Source organism: Tasmannia lanceolata, unplaced genomic scaffold, assembly GCF_043159265.1.
Source record: "Tasmannia lanceolata isolate RefF3 unplaced genomic scaffold, GAP_Taslan_0.1 ptg000003l, whole genome shotgun sequence".
In the NCBI taxonomy this organism is placed as follows: domain Eukaryota; kingdom Viridiplantae; phylum Streptophyta; class Magnoliopsida; order Canellales; family Winteraceae; genus Tasmannia; species Tasmannia lanceolata.
Genome location: NW_027518680.1, coordinates 46262156 through 46272347, shown reverse-complemented (window position 1 = coordinate 46272347; position 10192 = coordinate 46262156). Strand labels below are relative to the sequence as shown.

Sequence of the window (10192 nt, the reverse complement as noted above, 5' to 3'; positions counted from 1 at the left end):
GACTAGATAATTTTATCTTAGTCATGAGAGGATATTCATTTTAATCTTTTTGGAATACATCAATTTAACCCATCAAGATTTCTTATGCATTTAATGATAGTCATTAAGCACATAAGAATGGGTTTGAAGGACAACAGGAGCATAGTAATAAACATACTTACTCACCTAGGGCAAAAGAGATGTCTAAGAAAGGATTTGAGTGGATTTCCTTAGACATGGCTTTTAACACTTAATTTTGCTAGAAATGGTATTCTACCTATGTTGATGTAGACACCCCATTTTGTTTTGTTTTAATCAACAAATAAATTAGTGTGTTAAATCCATGTGAGAACCCCCTCTATCATTGATTTATATGTTTTAGGTCATTAATATCTTGATCTGACTTTACGGATCATCAATCGGGACAAAATAAGCTAGGGTCACTTCATAGCCCGGACCCTGATTCCATTCCGAGACCCGATTTCCGTAAATCGTTAGATCAATGGCAGATCATGACCTGGGTCTAACCATCCAAAACCACATAACCTCTCCTCTCATCCTAACCATTCAAACCTCACCTAACCTCACCTAACCTCTCCTCCCATCATAACCATCCAAACCTCACCTAACCTCACCTAACCTCACCTAACATCACCTAACCTCACCTAACCTTACCTAACCTCACCTAACCTCACCTAACCTCCTATCCCATTCTCCTATAAATACCCTCTCATCTCACCAAAGAAAAGAAGGAAAAAAAAGAAAAGAGGAGAGAACCCCTCTCTTAGAAAATTCAAGCCCTCTCTCTAGACCAAATCCCTCTTCTCCATAAGTTTGCATGGAATATCGTCTACAAAAAGGTATGTCTTTTGGAATTTTATTTTCTTTTCTATATTTGTAGGATTGAGTGTTGTTTTGCGTATATTTTGGTTGATGTCATGTTTAATTTTGTACTAGTTTGGCCTTGGTCATGTTCTCACTTATGCTAAATATAATTAATGTGTTAGGGTCATTAGAACCTATTTGCAATGGGATGTTGAAATCATTGGCTTGTTAGGGAATTTAGATTTCTTTTGGGAAAACAATTCATTAAAAATTTTGAACATTTACAAGAAAGAAAACTTGAATTTTACATGAATTATCAAAACCCATTTAATTTGGCTTACAAAACCTCCATCTTTCAATTGATAACAACAGCCCCCACTCCAATTTGATAACAACAGCCCCCACTCAATCTCAAGAACCCAATATCCATACCCCACCTTGCCAAGTAGATAAAAACAACCCCTTTTTCAAACATCCCATTTGAATCTAATCTCAGGCCCATTCAAGCCATTTTTCATATTCACCGTCTTTTAATCACTAAAAAAATAAGAACTATCAAAAGAAAACATGGGGGTGCCAATATCATTCCCGTCATAGTGCTAGCTGTTAGACTTTAAACAGATTTTTCGACCTCTAAACAACAGAATCGTGGGAAATGGTTAACTACAAAGTCGTAGATATTTTCGTGCCGTTTCCAACGAGTATTCGTGCTAGATCAGACGGCGAGTGGTTAAAAAGTTAAGTCCAAAATGGTTGCGGCACACCTTTAGGCATTTCCAGTTTAATGTTGCTGTCCTTTTGTTTGCAACACAAATTCGAACCTCTAAATCACAGATTTACAAACAATGGAGAACTAAAAAGTTGTAGCCCTATAAAAGATCTTTCCAACGCATGTTCGTACGTTGAATTTGGCCAAGCGGTTAAAGAGTTACGACAGTTTTAGTGGGCTGCATTTGTTAGATCTTTTAATGGTCAATGGTTTGTCGAATTTGTGCAATTGTCAAAACTTGGTTGTGTTAACGTCATTTTCCAAACCAAAATCGAAAGACATTAATCTAAAGTACATCCAACCTAAAATTAACAAAACTAAAATTCACCCATTTAAAATCCACTGATAAAAATCCGTTAAAAGCCATTAACCAAAAGACCACTAAAAATTTCAAGTGAAACTAAAACCTTCTAAATAAACAACTTTAAAAGCTACCAAACACACTAAATACCTTCAGATAATAAAAGCTTCAAGAAAACTCTAAAAGTTTCCACAAGCCCAAAAGAATTCGAGATTTCCAAGAGCCGGTGGATTCAAAATTCCTTTAGGAACCCTTAGAGCCCAATTTAGGAACACCGGTGTCGTGTCGTGTCCTAAGTTTTAGGGAGTCTTAGGTTTTAGGGAGTCCTAGAGTTAGGAGTCCAGCCTCATCACGGACGTTTGCTATGTATAGCAACCGTGCCATAGGTCTAGTTACACTAGTCACCCAATCTTTCCCTAGGACAAGCCTAGTAAACTAGGATGTAGGCAAACCTGCATTAGTCTAAGGGACCATTTGCATTTAGATGAGAATCATATAGCATCTTAGATGAAATCTTAAGATAATAAAATCCTCAACTTGAATTAAATAACTTCTCCTAAAACTGTTGAAACAGTCAATCCCGTCTAGGTCGGTGTCCTAGTTGAGTTAGGCATAAGTAGCTTAGCTTAGGTGCACCGAACTACGTCGACTCTGATCCCAGTGAGGCTTGGGTACGTAGGCAGCTTGGATGTCTGACGGCATACCACCCGCGAGTCGGCACCACAACAAATTGTGGTGTTTTGTATATTAATTTTCTTGTAAATGCTTAATCAAATCACTTAGGACTTTCCGTGAAATTAGAATTCTAGGAGAACTTTCACTTAGAATGAATCCAGACAAATTAATAAATCAAGATACACATCTAGGATTCACATTGAAATTAGATCATAGGATGCATGTCACTTAGTTCGCACATTAACATAGAGTTGAATGAGCCATTTAAAATAAATTTAAAGGAGTTAGCTTTTGGAATCGAAGACCGATTATCGGGCAGGAATGGTGCATGTGGCGGATAACTCCCCATACCTTCCATTCTCGTAACCAGGTAGCGAGTCTAGATTTCTGGTTAATTATGGGTCCTAGATCCCACATCTAGGTGGCGACTCTGTCAGTCTCTTTTGTGTGGAATTCGGATTGCCTTAGTGATCCCAAGTTCACAGGAAAGATGGATTCAAATCAACAATTAAAAAACACACGCCAATCGCGTGGATACGAGAGACCAAGAGAGAGAAGGCGCGATGGCTCGCGCCCCACCCCTCTCGCGGGATAGGGTACCACAGTCTGGCGACTCTGCTGGGGACCACCTAACTTCATTAAAATTTCAAAAGATAATTCATTTGAATTTAATTTAACTGGCTCATAAAAACTCTATACTTGTTAGATTAGTTTGCCTTGTTTTATTTTCTCATCACATTTTACTTGAACTTAATCTAACAAAACCTGAAGGCATCATAGATTGCGCAAACTTATTGCACACACTTACATCACTTGCATCTAAACCCTTGCATTTCACGTGCACACACGTCCTATTTTAGGAACCCGGAGTGTTATCTAGCATGGTTGACTGGGATTTCATCACCTGGTGCCTCTGTGCTAGAGAAGCATTCCACCCTTAGCCTAGTACCTTTATGGTGCGTAAACGGATCTCTTGTTCACGTACTGATACGCTGGACACTGGTACAGTATATCGAACATGGATTCGCGCTAAGGGAACTCTTGGCCTTACCCCTAGATTAACCCACACATGCATATAGTATACGAACACATGTGCATCATGTGTGTGAGCCTAGTTTAGGATATCCTACCCATTTGTGTCTAGATTAGGCCGTGGTCCATCTTCCAATGGTCACGATCGGTCCTTATATACACGAACAAAGTCATGAGTCGAGATTCTCTCTCCACTCCGATAGATTAGGATTAAGGTTGATGCCTTCAGGTAACACTGATAAAATGTGAAAAAAAAAAAAAAAATTCCCTTTGAGTTAGGATATAAATCCCATCATTTCCAAAGATCTCATAGGATTAGTCATTCATGATCTATCCGTTGAAAGCAATCTTATGCTATCTCATCTAATCTTTTGATCGTGCGTCTTTCGTTCTTCTGTCATACGATTCGATCGTATCTTCATGCCATCCCCTAACTGGCAGATGCAGAATCTCACAATCTTTCGATTATGCGTTCTCATGATCTGATCATGCCTGGTCCAGATAATCCAATCTTGCTTGTACCCCTGGTCTGTTCCTCCTCTAGGGGCTACCTTTTTCAAGATTATTTTGCTAAGTCCTTCAGAGTTCACTCTCAGAATCCTTGAGCTAGGGGCATTTCCCTATGCGAATCAGTCATCATTGTCCAAAGTTGAAAGTACCATTTATGAGCCAGCTTTCACCGAGCCTCCGAAGCTAGACAGTTGCGGCAGTTAAAGTTTTAGTCGTTTACTATTTTATTTTGAGTCAGCCATCATGGTCAGTACAATTGTTGAGTCCGGTTCTACAGTTCTAGGTTAATGCCTAGTCTAGGCAAGTTATCTTTTGTTTTTCTTTTAGAGTTGTGAATCCTGAACATGTTCAGGATAGGTTGTCAGATGTAGTATCTTTTTCTTTAAATAAAGTTTCAGTTCCAATAGTTCACTTGTGTCTATTTCTTAAGTGTGCTTCTGATCTTAAAATAAGACTCCCTCCTCAAATGAGAACAAAATTGACGAAACTCCACTTGAGTCACAACGATTACTTGAACAAGAGGAGGAGCGCCAATCTCAGCCTTTCAAAGATGAAATTGAAGTGGTAAACACTGGCACTGAAACCTTGATCCAATAAATGCCGATTGAAAATACATTACCCTCTGAAGAGTGTGAAGAATTGGTAAACCCGTTTTGAGGATAAAAAGATGGTCCCGTAAGCGTTACCATTAATGTCAAGAGAAAGACCCAGATAGAAGGTTCAAGAAAGAATGAAGTGAATATCATATGCTATGCAAGGGGCATAGAGTGGAAATAACTTTCATATTTCCAATCAATGACCTTGGTTCTCAAATTCATAACATGAAGCCAACAAATTCAAGATAAGAAGTTCAAGAGCAAGTATTGAAAAGTGGTCATCAGATATCAAGAGTTACAAATCCATAGATGGAGGATGTCAAGGAACAAGTTTCGCTCTATGAAAGCCGAAAGCACGCATTAGAATCTTGAAAGAAGAAAATCCATTATCTTACCTGGAAATGCCGTCAAACTCCGTGAAAAAAAAAAAGAGAAAAAAAAGAAATAAATAATCAGTACCAGACAGACTCTAGTAACCTAGATCGATTCCCAATCTGAACATCGAAAGGCCTCCTTTGGCCGATTAAATCCCAAAATCAAAACCCAATGTCAAAAGAATACCGATTTGCAAACCCTTCGAGCCTAAATCAAATTTTCTTGAAAACCCATCAAACTTGGGGCATTCCCCCGAACTACACGAGACCTGATCCCTACACTGGGGTACGTAGGCAGCTCGGTTAAACCGAGTTCGGTCGATTCAAAGAAAAAGAAAAAGAAAAATCAATCGCTCCAAAAAAAAAAAAAAGAGGGACAAGTTCCAAAAGAAGAGAAGATAATTATTCCAGAAAGAAAAGAAAAAAAGAAAAATCAATTAACCTTCAAACAATTTATTTTCAAACTAGGGGCATTTGCCCTGAACTACACACGTCCTAATTCCTACATGGGGATATGTAGGCAACCTATTCACAGGTTCGGTCGAAATCTTTGTTGAACCTTAAGCCATTCTTTGAAAAGCCCTATCCTACCTATAAAGTCCTTCCGGTGTTCAGAACTAATGATCTAGGTCCCGAAACAAAAAAAAATGATGATGAATAAAAAAAAAAAAAAAAAAAAAAATGGAGTTTGAAGATCTGCTAGACTGAAAACCTGAAAGGGCGGTTTAGGCAAAATTTAAGATCATTCCCCTGTTAAGTTGAAAACCCGAAAGGGCGGCTTAGGCAAAAGCTAAGGGGATAGCCTGCTGAATCGAAAACCTAGAAAGACGGTTCAGGCAAAAGTTAAGGCTACCACGGTCCGCCAAGTTAAAAACCCTGAAGAGGTGACTTGGTCACGGTAAGAGAATCATTATAAGAAGGCTACAGCCAGTATCAAGACTGAAGATCAACTGAAGTTCAAGCAAATTTATAAGAAGGTTACAGCCGGTATCAGGACTGAAGATCAATTGAAGTTCAAACAAATTCAAGTGACATCCTCAAAACTGGGGGCATTGGAGCTAAGCAATCCTAGGAGTTGTAATTAAATCATTGAGGCATTACTGTTTTAAGGAAAAAGTCCAGTGTTTACCAATTGAAAAAAACTATTCCTTGAAAGGATAGACTTACCAAACAAAACATTAACTAAGTCAGAAGCATCACTATGTTTGTCAGTATAGTCAGTCAATCTTTATTATTCTAAGTTCACTCCTTCAGGGCTGCTCAATCCTTTGAGTAGTGCCTTTCATCTAAGTTTTCTCTTTAGAAAGAGTCAATTGTCGTTCCTATGTCCAAATGATGTAACTGTCTTGGTGAAGGAGGCCAGGCCTAGGCAGCTCCCTGCAATTATACCTGAAAGAGCTCGAGAATTTAGTCAAACAACTTCATTTCAAAGAAGATCAGCTCAGAAAAATTCAGAAGTAGAAACATCAGAAAGCCCAACTTCCGTAAAAAGATCATACCCCAGGAAGGCACCTTAAGCTTGGAAGAACCTCAGATGCAATGGTGGTTGAGCCAATTTCTCAGAAAGATGAACCATTCAAATTCATAATTCCCTTCCGGTTAGTTATCCTGGTCAAGAAATGTTTATCTAAACACCTGTCAAGAAGCAGATCCCGCTTTTCCATGTTAATATCCAAGAGAGTCGTTGTTCTAAATTACCAATCTCAAATGTCTTGTTCAAGGTTTCAGTTATCAAAATCCCCAGAAGACAAGACCAGCAGTCTCTTTGAGAAAAATCTTGTTGAAGTTTCATAAAAATGTTCCTAATCCATTCTTGCTAGTAATGGTTCTTCGTTCCAAAGGTTTGCCGTTTCATCATTCGTCAAAGTCCTAGTTTCCAACATCTTTGTCGGGCACGATCCATAATATCCCCGATTTCATTGAGTTCAAAAAAATAAAAAATTCATCAAATCCAATCTTACGTCAAATTCAAGTTCATGGAAAATCTCTAAATTCTTCGAGCCCGTTTGTGAACGGTACCTCTTTTCTCGAGCCCATTTGCAAATGGCCTCGTCTTCTCCTTGAGCCCGTTTGTGAACGGTGCCTCATCTCTCGAGTCCATTTGTGAATGGTTTCGTCTTCTCCTTGAGCCCATTTGTGAACGGTGCCTCATTTTCTGAGTTCATTTATGAATGGTCTCATGTCCTCCTTGAGCCCGTTTGTGGACGGTGCCTCATTTCTCAAAAAATCAAAAATTCATCAAATCCAATCCCCAATTCAAAAAATCCAATCCTACGTCAAATTCAAATTCATAAAAATCTCTAAATTTTTCATTGTTGAATTCATCAATCAAAGCTATCTTGTGTCGTCGAGCCCGTTTGTGAACGGTGCCTCATTTCTCGAGCCCATTTGTGAATGGTCTCGTCTTCTCCTTGAGCCCGTTTGCGGACGGTACCTCATTTCCCAAAAATAAAAATTCATCAAATCCAATCCCCGATTCAAACAAATCCAATCTTACGTCAAATTCAAGTTCATGAAAAATCTCATGTCCTCTTTGAGCCCTTCTGTGAAAGGTGCCTCATTTCTCGAGGCCGTTTGTGAATGGTCTCGTCTTCTCCTTGAGCCCGTTTGCGGACGGTACCTCATTTCCCAAAAATAAAAAATTCATCAAAACCAATCCCCGATTCAAACAAATCCAATCTTACGTCAAATTCAAGTTCATGAAAAATCTCATGCCCTCTTTGAGCCCGTTTGTGAACGGTGCCTCTTTTCTCGAGGCCATTTGGGGATGGTCTCGTCTTCTCCTTGAACCCGTTTGTGAACATGTTTCTCATTCTCTGAGTCCATTTGTGAATGGTCTCATGTCCTCTTTGAGCCCGTTTGTGAACGGTGCCTCTTTTCTCGAGGCCATTTGTGAATGGTCTCATCTTCTCCTTGAGCCCGTTTGCGGACGGTACCTCATTTTCCAAAAATAAAAAAATTTATCAAATCCAAATCCTTAATTAAAAAATAAAAATAAAAATCCATTCCTACGTCAAATTCAAGTTCATAAAAAAATCCCTAAATTCTTCGAGCCCGTTTGTGAACGGTGCCTCATTTCTCGAGTCCATTTGTGAATGGTCTCGTCTTCTCTTCGAACCCGTTTGTGAACAGGTGTCTCATTCTCTGAGTCCATTTGTGAATGGTCTCATCTTCTCCTTGAGCCCGTTTGTGAACGGTGCCTCATTTTCTGAGTCCATTTGTGAATGGTCTCGTGTCCTCTTTGAGCCCGTTTGTGAACGGTGCCTCATTTCTCGAGTCCATTTGTGAATGGTCTTGTCTTCTCCTTGAGCCCGTTTGTGAACGGTGCCTCATTTCTCGAATCCATTTGTGAATGGTCTTGTCTTCTCCTTGAGCCCGTTTGTGAACGGTGCCTCATTTCTCGAATCCATTTGTGAATGGTCTCGTCTTCTCCTTGAGCCCGTTTGTGAACGGTGCCTCATTTCTCGAGTCCATTTGTGAATGGTCTCGTCTTCTCCTTGAGCCTGTTTGTGAATGGTGCCTCATTTCTCGAGTCCATTTGTGAATGGTCTTGTCTTATCCTTGAGCCCGTTTGTGAATGGTGCCTCTTTTCTCGAATCCATTTGTGAATGGTATCGTCCTCCTTGAGCCCGTTTGTGAACGGTGCCTCATTTCTCGAGTCCATTTGTGAATGGTCTTGTCTTCTCCTTGAGCCCGTTTGTGAACGGTGCCTCTTTTCTCGAATCCATTTGTGAATGGTATCGTCCTCCTTGAGCCCGTTTGTGAACGGTGCCTCATTTCTCGAGTCCATTTGTGAATGGTCTTGTCTTCTCCTTGAGCCCGTTTGTGAACGGTGCCTCTTTTCTCGAGTCCATTTGTGAATGGTTTTCTATCCTCCTTGAGGCCGTTTGTGAACGGTGCCTCATTATCCAAGTCCATTTGGGAATGCTTCTTATCCTCGTTGAACCCGCTTGTGAGCGGCGTCTCATCTCCTTCTAAAAACTGTTTGAGAGCGATCTTTGTCCTTTCCCTTCAGAATCCATTCGAAAATGATATCTCATTCTCTAATTGCCCGTTTGTGAACGGCGCCGCATCGAGTTTTTATTATTATTCAAGTTCTAGGGTTTCATCTAAGGTTTTGCATTATGTTAAGGTGCGTTGTGTCTAGAGAGTCCTTTGTCGATTAAAACTACGCAAAATGGTTCTGTCATTTTTAACTTTGGTATTCAATGACCACGTCATCTCTACCAAAGAGGGGCATCTGTAGACACCCCATTTTGTTTTGTTTTAATCAACAAATAAATTAGTGTGTTAAATCCATGTGAGAACCCCCTCTATCATTGATTTATATGTTTTAGGTCATTAATATCTTGATCTGACTTTACGGATCATCAATCGGGACAAAATAAGCTAGGGTCACTTCATAGCCCGGACCCTGATTCCATTCCGAGACCCGATTTCCGTAAATCGTTAGATCAATGGCAGATCATGACCTGGGTCTAACCATCCAAAACCACATAACCTCTCCTCTCATCCTAACCATTCAAACCTCACCTAACCTCACCTAACCTCTCCTCCCATCATAACCATCCAAACCTCACCTAACCTCACCTAACCTCACCTAACATCACCTAACCTCACCTAACCTTACCTAACCTCACCTAACCTCACCTAACCTCCTATCCCATTCTCCTATAAATACCCTCTCATCTCACCAAAGAAAAGAAGGAAAAAAAAGAAAAGAGGAGAGAACCCCTCTCTTAGAAAATTCAAGCCCTCTCTCTAGACCAAATCCCTCTTCTCCATAAGTTTGCATGGAATATCGTCTACAAAAAGGTATGTCTTTTGGAATTTTATTTTCTTTTCTATATTTGTAGGATTGAGTGTTGTTTTGCGTATATTTTGGTTGATGTCATGTTTAATTTTGTACTAGTTTGGCCTTGGTCATGTTCTCACTTATGCTAAATATAATTAATGTGTTAGGGTCATTAGAACCTATTTGCAATGGGATGTTGAAATCATTGGCTTGTTAGGGAATTTAGATTTCTTTTGGGAAAACAATTCATTAAAAATTTTGAACATTTACAAGAAAGAAAACTTGAATTTTACATGAATTATCAAAACCCATTTAATTTGGCTTACAAAACCTCCA

The 10192-nt window shown here is 39.5% G+C and overlaps 1 long non-coding RNA gene across 1 annotated transcript; it reads left to right on the top strand.

The window, feature by feature from the left end:
* The first annotated feature begins 306 nt into the window (after positions 1–306).
* Positions 307–4497, top strand: LOC143854994 (uncharacterized). The gene is made up of 2 exons (XR_013237649.1): positions 307–839; positions 4023–4497. It is a non-coding gene; the product is annotated as an uncharacterized LOC143854994 (long non-coding RNA).
* Positions 4498–10192: the final 5695 nt, after the last annotated feature.